The sequence below is a fragment of the Octopus bimaculoides genome, chromosome Z (genome assembly GCF_046866305.1).
Source record: "Octopus bimaculoides isolate indiv1 chromosome Z, ASM4686630v1, whole genome shotgun sequence".
NCBI classification, from domain to species: Eukaryota; Metazoa; Mollusca; class Cephalopoda; order Octopoda; family Octopodidae; genus Octopus; species Octopus bimaculoides.
In genome coordinates this window covers 34,914,161-34,928,673 of record NC_142944.1, presented here as the reverse complement: position 1 = coordinate 34,928,673, position 14,513 = coordinate 34,914,161, and the positions used below count along the sequence as shown (strand labels likewise).

The 14,513-nt window shown below is 38.6% G+C and overlaps 1 protein-coding gene across 2 annotated transcripts in view; it reads right to left on the bottom strand.

Annotated features, from left to right (window-relative positions):
* LOC106870551 (protein orai-2) overlaps positions 1–14,513 on the bottom strand; it is a 62,976-nt gene that overhangs the window by 39,367 nt on the left and 9,096 nt on the right. The window lies entirely within an intron of this gene.

Genomic DNA, 14,513 nt, shown 5'->3' with positions numbered 1-14,513 from the left:
TTTCTCTTCATCACTTTTACTTAATGCTCTGCTTCATTCCCTTTTGTATACAAGGGGGTGCCCAAAAGAAACTGGAATTTTGCAATATTATGTTTTTTCACTTAGTTTTACATGTTTACACTTTTATCACCTTCAGAGTATTCTCCATCTGAAGCAATGTATCAGTCCAGATGCATTTTCCACTGTTCAAAGCAGCCCTGGAACTCTTTTTTTTCTTCACCTCTTCCACATCTGCAAAACATTTTCTGAGCGAGATCGTTGCCAGTGCCCCTGGACTGGCTCTTGTGCGGGTGGCACATAAAAGACACCATTTCGAGCGTGGCCATTTTTGTGCGGGTGATACGTAAAAGCACCCACTACACTCTCTGAGTGGTTGGCGTTAGGAAGGGCATCCAGCTGTAGAAACTGCCAAATTAGATTGGAGCCTGGTGTAGCCATCCGGTTGCACCACTCCTCAGTCAAATCGTCCAACCCATGCTAGCATGGAAAGCGGACGTTAAACGATGATGAAGATGATGATGATGATGACTCTTTTTATTTGGGGGAACAAAAAAAAGTTTCAGAGAGTAATATCAGGTGAATTGGGAGGGTAAGTAAGCAGGCTCATGCCATTTTTGGTTAGAAACTGTCACACACACTCACGGCAGTATGTGGAGGCACATTGTAATGATGAAAGTTTGTTAATTGTTTGGCAGTGGTTCTCCCAAGATCAGTTCATGAATTTTCATGAGGTTTTCATTCCTTCAGTAGGCCAACGGTCGCCCTGAATAAGGTTGGTCCTCAAGCAACAAGTGCCCATTCCTAAAGCATGAAAACCATTCATAAACTTGTGTTTTGCTCATGGCAGCATCCTTGTAAACTGTTTGAAGCATAACAACTGTTTCAGACACCATTTTCCCCCGGCAGAAAACAGAATTTCATGGAAGCATGCTGTTCTTTTGTTTCAGCCATCACAAAAATTGATGAACAGGGGAGAAGCTCTGCAAAACAAAGATGCATCCAGGTGGCAGTACGATAAGAAATGTTGTTGGTTGGCAGACTGATGTCTGAGGGTTGCATCAAGTAGCTTCGAGCAGCAGAAGCCTGAACTACAATGGGTTTGTCCTACAGAGAACATTTCCAGTTACTTTTGGGTAGCCCCTTGTATAACCTTCATTCAGTATTTTCTTCTTATTTTTTTTATATAACCCTTAATGTTCCTCTCCACCTTCTTTTCAACATAATATGCTAATTACCCTTTAGCATTTAAACCAGCCATATCAAGCCCATTATTCTACATGTTTATGTTCAAACTGGCTAGATTCAGCCTCTCACACCTACTATACAATGTCATTCTAAAAATATACAATCACATCATTGAAATTTTGACGTTATGAGATAATACATAGTTAATTCAAACCAATTTAAATAATAAACATTATATTTGACAAAGTAATTCAAATTCTAAATGGCTAATGTCATCCCTTCTCTTCTTTCTCTATATGACCTGTACTCAGTGACCCTCCTCTATTCCCTATATAACCTTCACTCAGTGTTCTCCCTCTCCTTCCTTTTCTACATTACTTTGACTTTAACATTCTCCCTCCCCTTCCTTTTCTATATTACTTTTGCTTTTTTCTGCATAACTTTCACTTTGAGTTCTTCATCCCATTCCTTTTCAATATAACAATCTTCAGTTAGTGATCTCCCATGCTTTTTTTTTCTATAAAACACTTCACTCAAGTGTCCTCCCTTTCTTTCCCTTTCTATGTAAACATCATTCATTCTTATCATTCCTCTTCCATCTCTAAATAACTTTCATTGTGGTCTCTATCTCATTTATTTTCCATATAATACTCAGTTAATATTCTTCTTCCAGTTCATTCTCTGTGTAACCTACCCTTTGGGTCTTCCCTCACTTCTTTTTTTCTATATAACCATCAGTTAGGTTCTCATTCCCCTTCTTATTCTACACAACCTTCACTTAACATCTTCTTACACCTTCCCTTTCTATATAACGTTCACTCAATGATCTCACATTTATTTCCTACATAACGTTCACTCAGTGATCTCTTTCCCATACATTTTGCATATAACCTTCAATCAGTTTTCTCCCTCAACTCCCATTTCTATATAACTATCATTTAATGCTCTCCTTTTCTTTCAATGTCTATATAACCATCACTTAATGTTTTTCCTCCCCTACACTCACTATTCTCCCTTCCCTTCCATTTCTATATAACTTTCACTCAGCCACCCCTTCTGCTTAATTTTCCATTTAGCCTTCATTCAGAATTCTCCCATCCCTTTTTTTTTCTAAATAACCTTCACTTAATGTTCTCCTTTCTCTTCCTTTTTTTCATATTATGTCTACTTAGTAATCTTCCTCCCCTTCTTTTTCTACAAAATTTTACATTCCTCAATAACCTTCACTCAGTGAGCTGCCATCCATTTATTTTAAATATAACTTTTATCCAGTATTCTCCATCACTTTCTATTCCTATATTACCTACACTCAACGATCTCGTCCTGTTTTTTTTTTTTACAACCCCCACTTTGTTTTCTATATAACCTCCACTCATAATGTTTCTTAAGTTTCTCCTCACCTTTTTCTATATAACAGTCACTTAATGAACTCCATTCTCTTCTTTATGCATATCACCTGCATTTAGTGTTCTCTACTCCTCTTTTCCGTTTCTATATAATCTTCCTTAGTGTTTTCCATACAATTCGTTTTTCTCCAAAAGCATCAATCAGAGATCTCTCTTCCCTTCCATTTCTATATAACCATCACTATTACTTTCCTTCTTCCATTTGTTCCTGTCTATAACCATCATTTATGGATCACTCTCCTCTTCCTTTTCTATACAACCTTCATTTAATATTCTCCTCACCCTTTATTTTCTATATAAACTTTACTCAGTGTTCTCCCTCCCAGTGCTCTTTTATATAAACTAAACTTAATGGTCCCCTCCCCTCCTTTCCTATATATATCCTTCACTCAGTGATCTCCCCCCTATTTATTTCCTATATAACCTTCCCTTAGGGATCTCCCTCTCTTTCCTTTCCTACATAACCTTCACTTAATATTCTCCCTCCTATTTATTTTCTATATACCCTTCACTTAGTGTTTTCCTCACCTTTATTTTTTATATAACCTTCCCTCAGTATTCTCCCTCCCCTTCTTTTCCTATATAACTTGCATTCAGAGTTCTCCCTTCACTTTTTCTTCAATATAACCATCACATTATTGCCTCCTCACTCTTCAATTTCTATATAATGTTCAATCAGTAACCTCCCTTCTGTTTATTTTCTACATAACATTCACTGTCTTTTCCCTCCCCATTCTTTTCCATGTAGCTTTCATTTAATGTTCTCCATGTTCTTCCTCCACAATGTAACCATCACTTAAGGTTTTCCATCACCTTTATTTCCTATGTAATCTTCACTCAGTGATATAATCCACTTCCTTTTCTATAGTACCTTCATTTAATATTGCTTTCAAATTCTGGCATAAGGCCTGACTTTTTTGGGTAGGGTTATGTTAATTACATTTGTCCCAGTACTCAACTAGTACAACTCAGAATGTAAACATGGATGAAATACTACTAAGCACTTTGCTTAACAAGCTAACAACTCTGTCAGCTTGCCACCTTAATAATAATGATAGTAATCCTTTCTGCTATAGGCACAAGGCTTGAAATTTTGGGGGAGGTTAATTACATTGACCGGTGTTTCACTGGTGCTTAATTTATTGACCCTGAGAGGGTGACAGGCAAATCTGACCACGGCGGAATTTGAACTCAGAACACGTAGTGATGGGTGAAATACCACTAAGCATTTTGCCTGGTGTGCTAACAATTCTGCCAGCTTGCTGCCTTAATAATAATAATAATAATAATAATAATAATAATAATAATAATAATAATAAAGCAGAAGAGAGAGGCAGAAAGTTTGTTAGTAGCTGCACAAGATAAGCATTAAGGACTAATTGGATAAAAGCCAAGATAGACAAAAACCAAGTGATCCATTGGGAGGTATGTAGAAAGCTAAGATTTGAATGTACTGATAAATGGTATGAACATGAACCTAGTAAAGTGCTAGAAAGTAAGAAGTAGAAGGTGCTGTGGGACTTTAACATTCAGACTGACAGAGTAATAGAAGCTAGAAAGCCTGATTTCATAGTAGTAGATAAAGACAATAGAAAGTGCCAGATGATTGACTTTACAGTCCCAAATGATGAAAACATGAAGATGGGAAGTATAGAAAAAATAGCAAAGTACCAGGACCTAACCAGTGAATTACAGAGACTATGGAAAGTGCAGGTCAAAATGTATCCCAGTAGTTATAAGTGCATTGAGAACTATCCCTAAAGATCTGAACAGATGGACAGAGGAAAGATGGATAAAACCCAGTTTAGTACAGCTTCAAAAAACAGTGTTATTAGGGACAGGTAGGATACTTAGGAGGGTTTTTGGCATCTAAGGCTATTTGCTGTAACCCAATGGGAGGGTGCTTGGCATCTAAGGCTACTTGTTGTAGCCCAATGTTAGGATTCTTTTCTTTTCCAAGTCTAATCTGTTGAGTGTATATGAACAATAATAATAATAATAACAACAACAACAACGACGACGACGACAACAATAATAATAATAATAACGATAAGTGTTATTAGGGATAGCTAGAATACTTAAGGGGGTTAGCCTGATGTTAGGATATTTTTCTTTTCCAACAATCTACAGTGTAATCTGTTGTGTGTATATGAAAATAATAATAATGATGATAATGATAATAATAATATTGGTTTTGTATTTTGGCACAAGGCCAGCAATTTCAGGAAGGGGTTAAGTCAATTACATTGACCCCAGTGCTCAACTGGTACTTATTTTATTGATCCTGAAGGTCAACCTCAATGCAAGTTGAACTCAGTATGTAAAAACAGATGAAATGCCACAAATCATTTTCGTCAGACAAGCTAATGATTCTGCTAATTCGCTGCCTACCTTCAGCTAATATTATCCTTAAACCCCATTTTCCTTATAACTTCCATGTAGTTTTCTTTCCTCCTCTCCATTGCATTTCTATAAAAATCTTCACACAATAATCTCCTAGTGTATTTTTTGTATAAACTTCACTTAATGTCTCTCTCAATATCTGTATAAGCTTCACTGAGTGACCGCCCACCCCCTTCTTTTTTTTATATATATACTTTACTTTAGGTTCTCTCCCCACCTTTCATGTAACCTTTTACTTTATGTTCTCTCTCCCTTTCATTTTCTATTTATCATTCACTTCGGATTATACTCGACATCCTTTCCATAAACAATTATTTAATGTTCTCCCTTCTCTTAGTGTTCTTTCTCCCTGTCATTTTTTTTTATAACCTTTTCTTAGGGTCTTTATTCTCCATTCTTTTCAATATAACATTCACTTAATTTTCTCTCTTCCCTTTCTTTTCTATATACCATTCACTCAGTGGAGGCGCAATGGCCCAGTGGTTAGGGCAGCAGACTCGCGGTCGTAGGATCATGGTTTCGATTCCCAGACCGGGCGTTGTGAGTGTTTATTGAGCGAAAACACCTAAAGCTCCATGAGGCTCTGGCAGGGGATGGTGGCGAACCCTGCTGTACTCTTTCACCACAACTTTCTCTCACTCTTACTTCCTGTTTCTGTTGTGCCTGTAATTCAAAGGGCCAGCCTTGTCACACTGTGTCACGCTGAATATCCCCGAGAACTACGTTAAGGATACACGTGTCTGTGGAGTGCTCAGCCACTTGCACGTTAATTTCACGAGCAGGCTGTTCCATTGATCGGATCAACTGGAACCCTCAACGTCATAAGCGACGGAGTGCCAACAACAACAACCATTCACTCAATGATCTCTCTCATATTTATTTTCTATATAACTTGCACTCAGTATTTTCCCACCACTTCCTTTTTCATATAACCTTTACTCCATATTCATCCCTCCTCTTTATCTAGTTAACCTTCCCTTCACTTTTTCCCCTCACCTTCTTTTCAATATAACTTCCACTGAATGTGCTCCTTAACATTCTTTTCCCTGTAACCTTTAGTCAGTGTTCTCCCTCTGCTTCCTTTTTTATATAACCTTCATTTAGTGATCTTCCACCCTTTTTTGCTCTATATACCCTTCATTCATTCTCCCTCCCCTTCCCTCTTTATGTAACCATCACTCATTGTTCTACTCACGGTGGTCTTCCTCTCATTTATTTCCTATATAACCTGCATTTAGTGTTCTCTTTCCTCTTCCTTTTACTATACAACCTTCACTTAATATTCTCCTCCTTCATTATTTTCTATATAACCCTCACTCAGTGTTCTCCCTCCCTTTCTTTCTCAAAATAACTTCCACTTAATGATCTCCTCCCACTTCATTTTCTATATAACCTTTACTCAGTGTTCTCCCTGCCCTTCTTTTTTTTTATATAACCTTCACTTAGTATTCTCCCATCCCATCCTATTTAAACTTCACTCAGTGTTCTCCTATCCAACCATTTCTATATAAACCTTCAATCAGTGAATTTCCTCCCTTCCATTTTCTATGTAACCTTCAATCAGTGTTCTTCTCCCGTCCTTTTTGTATATAACCTTCACTTTGCTTTCTCCCCTGCTTCATTTCACCTTTTTCTATAAAACTTTCACTCCATATTTTTCCCTCCTCTTTATTCAGAGATCTTTCTTCCATTATTTTCTAAATAAACTTCTGTCAGTTCTATTCAACCAGCATTTAGTATTCTCCATTGCCTTCATTTTCTGTGCAACCTTCACTTTAGCTTCCCTCCACCTTCCTTTTCTATAAAACTTTCACTCAGATTTCTTCCTTCCTTCCTTTCCTTTTCCTATATAAACTTCACTTAGAGTTCTCGCTATTCTTTTCCATATAAACTTTAATCAGATTTCCCCCTCTCTTTCTTCATCAATATTAACTTTACCCATTATTCTCCCATATTACCTTTACTCAATATTCTCCAATCTCCTTCCTCTTCTTTTTAACCTTCACTCAGTTTTCTTCCTCCCATTCCTCTTCAATATTACCTTCTCTCACTATATACCCTCCCATTCCTCCTCTATATTACCTCCTCCACCCCTTCCTCTACTTTTTCATCTATATTATGTTCACTCAGTATTCTCCCTCTCCTTCCTCAAGTATTCTCCTTTTCCTTTGTCTTCAATATTACCTTCACTCTGTGCTGTCATTTCCCTCCCTCTTCTATATTACCATCACTCATATTCTTCCACCTCTTCTATTTAACCTTCACTCAGTATTCTCACCCCTTTTACTTTTCTATATTACCTTCAATCGTTATTCTCCTCCTCTCCACTATTCTGTATTACTTACACTCAGTATTCTCTCTTGCCTTCCTCTTCCATATTGCCATCACTCAGTATACTCCCTCCCATTTCTCTCATATATAACCTTCACATTTTTACTCCTCCTTCTATATTATCTTCACTCAATATTCTTCCTCCCCTTCTTCTTCTATTTATTCAGTATTCTCCCTCCACTTCCTCTTTTATATTACTTTAAACTCATTTTTCCATCCTTTTCCTCTTCTGTACTACTTGCACTCAGTATTCTCCTTCTTCCTCCTCTTCAATATTGCCTTATCTCTGTATTCCCCATCTCCACCATTTACTTATCATTACCTTTACTCATCATTCTCCTTTCCCTTCCTCTTCTATATAACATCCACCTAGTATTCTCCCCACCCAACTTCCTCTATATTACCTTCACTCATTCCCTTTCATCTTCAATATTACCCTCACTCAGTATTCACCCTTCCCTTCCTCTTTTATATAACTTTCACTCAGTATTCTCACACCCACCCTTCTATATTACCTTCCCTTTGTATTCTTCTGACTCTTCCTCATCAATATTACCTACACTCAGTACTCTCCGTCCCCCTCCTCTTTTATATAATTTTTCTCAGTCTTCTCCTACACCTTCCTCTACAATATTAAGTTCCCTCAGCATTCTCATGCCTTCACTCATTATTCTCTCTACCCTTCCTTTTTTATACTACCTTCACTCAGTATTCTCCCTACCCACACTATTCTATATAATCTTCCCCCAATATTCTCTCCACTTTTCATTCTTTACTCAATATTCTCCCTACCCTTCCTCTTTTATATTAGCTTTACACATTCTTCTTCCTCTCCCCCCTCTTCTATATTACCTGCAGTCTGTATACTCCTTCCTTTTCCCCTTATATATCACCTTCACTCAGTATTCTTGAAGCCCTTCATCTTCTATATTACTTTCACTCATTTTACTCCCTCCTGATTCTCTTCTATTTTACCTTCACTCAGTTTTCTTCCACCCCAGACATTCAAGCGAGATCGTTGCCAGTGCTGCTGGACTGGCTCCAATGCAGGACACAAAATTTGGCTTGTGAAGACCTGTTGGGGCAAGCGAAATCGCGACGGCACCTGTGCCCAGCGTCGCCTTCCTGGCACTCGTGCCGGTGGCATGTGTTAAGACATTCGAGCAAGATCGTTGCCAGTGCCGCCGAACTGGCTCCTGTGCAGGTGGCACGTAAAATACACCATTTCGAGCGTGGCCGTTGCCAGTACCGCCTGACTGGCTTTCATGCGGGTGACACGTAAAAGCACCCACTACACTCTCGGAGTGGTTGGCGTTAGGAAGGGCATCCAGCTGTAGAAACTCTGCCAAATCAGATTGGAGCCTGGAGTAGCCATCTGGTTTCACCAGTCCTCAGTCAAATCGTCCAACCCATGCTAGCATGGAAAGCAGACATTAAACAACGATGATGATGATTCACTTATTATTCTCTCTCCCCTTCCTGTTTTATTTTACCTTTACACATTTTTCTCCTTATCTTTCCTCTTCTTTATTTACATTCCTCCAGCATTCTCCCTCTCCTTTGTCTTCTATATTATCACCACAGTATTCTCTCTCCTCCTCTTCTTCTGTATTACCTTCACTCAGTAGTCTTCCTCCCATTCTTCTATATCACCTCCACTCAGTATTCTCCCTCCCTTTCCACTTCTATATAACCTTCATTCAGTATTCTCCTTCTCCACCTTCTTCTTTATTACTTCCACTCAATATTCTCCCTCTCCTTCCTCTTCTATATTACCTTCACTTAGTATTCTTCCTCCTGTTCCTCTTCTGAATTACCTTCATTCATTATTCTTCCTCTTCTATATTACCTTCACTTAATATTCTCCCCACCACCACCACCACCACCACACCTTCATCTATATGACCGTTACAGTATGTTTTTCTTTTACCTTCTTTATATAACCTTCCCCTAGGATTCTCCTTTTTCTCCCTTTTCTATATCTTCATTTAGACCAGTGGCTGTCAACTGAGGTCCACATGACCTTTGGGTGTCCATAGAAGATTTTGTTCTTAAAATCTATGTGCAATGAATTGATTATATTTCTACAATATACAAAATATTTTAACAATTATTTTTATACAATTCCTAATATTTAATTATAAAAACATAATAGGGTTAAACTTTGATTGGATAGGGGGGGGCCTGTCCAAGTAAAACAGGGATCAAAAGGATTTATAAGTAAAAAATGGTTGAGAACCACTGATTTAAGCCATTCTGTATTTTTTTTTTTTTAATGATATAATCCAGTGTTTGGTTTTCTCATTTTCTCATGTCTACATTCTGCCATTCATGGATCTCATTCCACTTCTGTCTTCATAATTTTGATTCAGTGCTTTCCCACATGTTCTCTGTGTGTATACTTTTTCTCAGTATATTCTTTTATTCTTTTACTTGTTTCAGTCATTTGACTGTGGCCATGCTGGAGCACCATCTTTAGTCGAAAAAATCAACCCCAGGACTTATTCTTTGTAAGCCTAGTACTTATTTTATCGGTCTCTTTTGCCAAACCGCTAAGTTACGGAGGCATAAACACACCAACATCAGTTGTCAAATGATGGAGGGGGACAAACACAGACACAATTACATGCATACACATATACACAAACACACACATATATGTATATGTATATATATATATATATATATATATATATATATATATATATATGACAAGTATGCTCCGATGGATGAGTAATGTCAGTGTGCATACCCGACAGAGAGAAAAGTTGAACATAAGAAGCATCAGTTGTGGTGTGCAAGAGAGACGATTGCACTGATATGGACATGTGGCGAGAATGGATGAGGATAGCTGCGTGAAAAAGTGCCACACCCTAGCGGTTAAGGGAACCTGTGGAAGAGGTAGGCCTAGGAAGACCTGGGATGAGGTGGTGAAGCACGACCTCCGAACATTAGGCCTCACCGAGGCAATGACTTGTGACCGTAACCATTGGAAGTATACTGTGCATGAGAAGACCCAGCAAACCAAGTGAGACCAAAATCCAAGGCCTCTGCCAGGGATGTAGCCAGCCCACTTACGCGTAACATTCCTTCATTGGATACTAAACTCCGCTTGCGAAGACATGGTGAGGCAAGTGAAATCGAAATTGAACTAAATTTGTAGGAACACTAAACTCGACTTGAAAAGACCTGTTGCGGCAAGCAAAATCATGATGGCACCTGTACCAGTGGAGCACTAAGAGCACCGTCCGACCGCGATCGTTGCCAGAGCAGCTGTTTGGCTTCCGTGCCGGTGGCACATAAATAGCACCAGCATGATCGTTATCAATGTCGCCTTCCTGGCACTTGTGCCAGTGGCACGTGAAAAGACATTCGAGCGAGATCATTGCCAGTGCCGATGGACTGGCTCCTGTGCAGATGGCATGTAAAATACACCATTTCGAGTGTGGCCATTGCCAGTACTGCCTGACTGGCCCTCGTGCCAGTGGCATGTAAAAGCACCCACTACACTCTTGGAGTGGTTGGCATTAGGAAGGGCATCCAGCTGTAGAAACTCTGCCAAATCAGATTGGAGCCTTGTGTCACCTCCTGGTTCATCAGTCCTCAGTCAAATCGTCCAACCCATGCTAGCATGGAAAGCGGACGTTAAACGATGATGATGATGATGATGTGGCTTCTTCCAGTTTTCCATCTACCAAATCCACTCACAAGGTTTTGGTTGGGCTGAAGCCCAAGGTGCCATGCAGTAGGACTGAACCTGGAAGCATGTGGTTGGGAAGCGAGCTTCTTACCACACAGCCACGTCTGCGTCAATATAATAATGTAGACAACTAAGCATATTCTCATTCATCATCTTTCTTTCCTTCAGCTTTCAGTTTTTACAATCATTGAACAACGGCCATGCTGGGTTACTTCCCTGAAGGTTTTAGCTGAATGAATTCACCTCAGTACCAATATTCTTTTTAAAACCCAGTTTATTCTATTGATCTCTAATGCCAAACTGCTATTTAAAAAACCAAATCTGGTTGCTAAATAGTGGTCAGTGGCAAACACAAAGACAATAACACATATATATACACACACACAATGGGCTTCTTTCTGTTTTTGTCTACCAAAGATGCTCACAAGGCTTTGGGCAGTTCAATGCTATTGTAGATAACACATACTGGAACATATTTCTTTTCTTCAAAATGGGACAGAGATTTTTTTGTTGCAAGTGTGAGTGGTGGTGATGGTGAAAGAAGTTACTACTACTACTACAACTATTATTATTATTATTATTACTATTCTTCTTATTATTATTGTTAAGGTGGCGAGCAGGCAGAATTGTTAGCACATTGGGCAAAATGTTTAGAGGTATTTTATCTGTCTAAACATTCTGAGTTCATATTCTGCTGAGGTCAACTTTGCCTTTCATCCTTTTGGGGTCAATAAATTAAGCACCAATGAAATACTGCAGTTGATATAATCGAGTAGTCACCTCCCCACCAAATTTCAGGCCTTGTGCCTTTAGTAGAAAATATCATTATCATTATTATTATTATTATTGTTGAAAAGGTGGTGAGCTGGCAGAATCATTATCATGTTGAGCAAAATGTTTAGCAGTATTTCACCTGTCTTAACATTCTGAGTTCATATCCTGTCGAGGTCAACTTTGCCTTTGATCCTTTCAGGGTCAATAAATTGAGAACCAGTCAAATATTGAGGTTAATGTAATTGATTATCTCCCTTCCCACAAATTCCAGGCCTTGTGCCTATAGTAGAAAGGATTATTATTATTATCATCATGCAGCAAGGTGGTAGAATCATTCATGCTCCAGAGAAAATGCTAAGTGGCCTTTCTTCTGACTCTTTACATTGTAAGTTCAAATCCTGCTAAGTTCTACTCAGGCTTTTATCTTTCAGGGGTGAATAAAATAAAGTACCAGTCAAGAACTGTATTGATGTAACTGACTAACCCCTAACACCCTGTAAAACTGCTGGCCTTGTGCCAAAACTTTTAGCAATTAATATTATTATAATTAAGGTAGGGAGCTGGCAAAATCAGTAGCATGCAGGACAAAATGCCTCTTATCATTTTGTCTGGTTTCATTCTGAGTTCAAACCATGCCAAGGTCAACTTTGCCTTTCATTCTTTTGGGGTCCATAAGATAAGTACATCTTGAGCCCTGGTCCCTCCAGGTCTTGTGTCCATAGTAGAAAGAATTATTATTATCATTAAGGTGAGGAGTTGGCAGAAGCTTTAGCACAGAAATAATGATCAGCAGTATATTTTCTGATTCATTATATTCCGAATTCTAATTCCACAAAGGTCAACTTTGACTTTCATTCTTTCAGGACCAATAAGATGAAATGTTATTCAAGAACAAAGATTAATGCAAACGGCTTACTCTTTTACCTCAAATTGATGACCTGCTGCCAAAGTTTGAGAACATTATAAAAGCAGTGAACCGGCAGAATACTTAGCACACCAGAAAATGCTTAATGGGTTAATTTTTCTCTCATCATTTCTATTCTATGTTACCTTCACTCACTATTCTCCTCCTATGTTCCCTTCACTCAGTACTCTCCCTCCCTTATGTTAGCTTCATTCAGTATTCTCCCTCTCCTTCTATGTTACATTCACTCAGTATTCTCCCTCTCTTTCCTCTTTGACATTATCATCACTCAGTATTCTCCCTCTCCTTCATTTCCCATGTCACTTTCACTCAGTATTCTCCCTCTCCTTCCCATTTCATATTACTTTCACTCAATATTCCCCCTCTCCTATATTACCTTCACTCAGTATTCTTCCTCTCTTATATAAACATCACTCAGTATTCTCCCTCTCCTTCGTTTCCCATGTTACCTTCACTCAGTATTCTTCCTCTCCTATATAACCATCACTCAGCATTCTCCCTCTCATAAGTTACCTTCACACAGTATTCTCCCTCTCCTACCTTCACTCAGTATTAGACCTTTCCTTCCCCTTCTATATTACCTTCACACAGTATTCTCAATCTGCTTCTTCTCCTATGCTACCTTCACTTACTATCCTCCCTCACCTATATTATGCTCAATTAATATTCTCCCCCTCATATGTTACCTTAACTCAGAATTCTACCTCCACTATGTTACCTTTACTCAGTATCCTCCTTCTATGTTACATTCACTCAATATTTTCCTCTCCTCTCCCTTCTGTATTACCTCCACTCAGTTTTCTCCCTCTCCTATGTTATCTTCACTCACTATTCTGTCCCTATATTAGCATCACTTAGTATTTTCTGTCATCTATGTTATCTTAACTCAGTATTCTCCCTCTTGTCTGTTACTTTCACTCACTATGCTCTCTCTCCTATGTTACCTTCACTCAGTATTCTCCCTCCCTTTCCAACCCTATATTACCTTCAATTAGTATTTTCCTTCACCTATGTTAACTTCATGCAATATTCTTCCTCTCATCTGTTACCTTCACTCAGTATTCTCTTTCTTCTATGTTACCTTCACTCAGTATTCTCCCTCTCCTACATAACCTTCACTCAGTATTCTCCATCTTCAACTGCTCCTATGTTACCTTCACTTAGTATTCTCCTTTTCCTTCAACTCCTGTTACCTTTACTCAGTATTCTCCCTCTCCTTCCCCTTTTATATTACCTTCACTCAGTATTCTCTCTCCTCCATGTTACCTTCACTCACTATTCTCCCTCTCCTATGTTACTTTCACGCACTATTCTCCCTCTCCTATGTTACCTTTACTCAGTATTCTCCTCCTTCCCCTACTATACCTTCACTCAGTATTCACTGTCTCCCATGTTACCTTCTTGCAGCATTCTCCCTCTCCTATGTTACCTTCACAATAAAGAAATCACAAGCATTAGGTTCAACAACAATGATTTGCCCACCTTGTCTCAAAACTACTGGCCTTGTGAATAAATTTGAACTTATTGTTATTATCATTATTTTTCAAGTTGCAAAAAAAAAAAAAAAGAAAAAGTTTATATCTTTTAAACAAATATCTCACTTGAGATCATTGCCAAACATACAAATTATCAATTGCATCATTCTGATTGATGTTATTCATTATGAACATAAAAATTAGTAGGCATAGGATTTTCGAGCGAGATCGTTGCCGGTGCCCCTGGGCTGGCTCTTGTGCGGGTGACACATGAAGTTTCTCGAGCGAGATGAGCGTGGCGGTTGCCAGTACCG